Consider the following 1,630-nt stretch of genomic DNA (forward strand, 5'->3'; position numbering starts at 1 on the left):
CAAACTTGTCTGATTTCTGTGTTATTTTCACGCTCACGATCTGGGCAGTAAACCACATGAAAATCATGAAAATCCGTTCAGTGGTTTCAGAGATACAAGGATTTTCTCAAAATTTCATAGAACGGCTGAACGGATTCAGATGATTCTTGTTTTATATTGACGCCCACGCACTCGGGAGTAAACTCAAACAAACATCATAACAATCCGTACAGTGGTTCCAGAGATACAGAGATTTTTACAAACTTGTCTGATTTCTGTGTTATTTTCACGCTCACGATCTGGGCAGTAAACCACATGAAAATCATGAAAATCCGTTCAGTGGTTTCAGAGATACAAGGATTTTCTCAAAATTTCATAGAACGGCTGAACGGATTCAGATGATTCTTGTTTTATATTGACGCCCACGCACTCGGGAGTAAACTCAAACAAACATCATAACAATCCGTACAGTGGTTCCAGAGATACAGAGATTTTTACAAACTTGTCTGATTTCTGTGTTATTTTCACGCTCACGATCTCACTCCTATATCAATGGCTAAGGTAGTGAGAGTGGTTGTATAAACCTATTTGGGATACAAAGGATTGGTTTGTGAACATGGATTCCGATAGCTTTAGCAACATGCGAAAAATGAACTCGTAGACCATAAGGCGAATTCTATGGGACGCGGTGAGTAACCTTAAAAGCTTTATTCAGGTCAACCTATTCACGCGCGTCCACCAAGTGAGCGAGAATAGAACACCAAACCACTCTTATCTTTACTTTGCACTAATAAGACGGACAGTGTTCTGCCATGAAACTTTTGACGTTATAAATTGCAAGATCTAACTAACCGCGTCAACAGGAACACTTTTTAGACTGACGATGCCACATATATCGTAGTTTGACAACCATTTAATCAGCAACACCTTCTATGATTGAATCGTGTCCACCCAGTAATATCAAAAGTCAGAAGCGAGGAGGTTGGAAGGTATATTTGATAGATTATCAATATATCGGGAAGTGACTGATCTAAACTGGCCAGCGATCGCAGAAGTTGAACACGGAGTTCCCACTCGTGATCCGGTGTGGATGCATGACCGAGCACCTTCAGCTAGGTGAGTTCATTAAAACTAATGTGGTCAGCATCCAATGTCGAAGACTGACAGAGACATTGATTTTAGGGATTTATTTACCGCTACAGATCACACACTCCATAGTGAGGTAGTGATGACCCTACGACGTGACCAGCCAGATGTCGTTGGTAACCACTCTTCTGGTAGCTTGCTATGTTTAGCAGCGTCTGGTCGTCTTTCCTTACTATAAGGAACCAAGAAGTACAATATAGTAATAGGGAAACAAAGTACAATGGAAATTTCGGTTCCTCGCAAACTTCATCATTCTTTTTATGTGGGATCCAGCCATCCTGGAAAACAAAAGAGGAATATGCAAGTGCGTGTCGAAATACAAACGTACGCGCGTAAAGACAAGGTGGCCAAAAAAGTTACACCTGTGATAGCGTAAGAGCGAGTTTTAAAGGACATTTTCCTCCGGATGTTTCCCGTTAAAATTTAATATTCCCCTTTTAGAAAAAATTGGTCTTTTTTTTGGATAAAACGTTTAAGTTATATGAAATTTAATTTTTTTTTTTTT

The sequence above is a fragment of the Schistosoma mansoni genome, chromosome W (genome assembly GCF_000237925.1).
Source record: "Schistosoma mansoni strain Puerto Rico chromosome W, complete genome".
Taxonomy (NCBI): domain Eukaryota; kingdom Metazoa; phylum Platyhelminthes; class Trematoda; order Strigeidida; family Schistosomatidae; genus Schistosoma; species Schistosoma mansoni.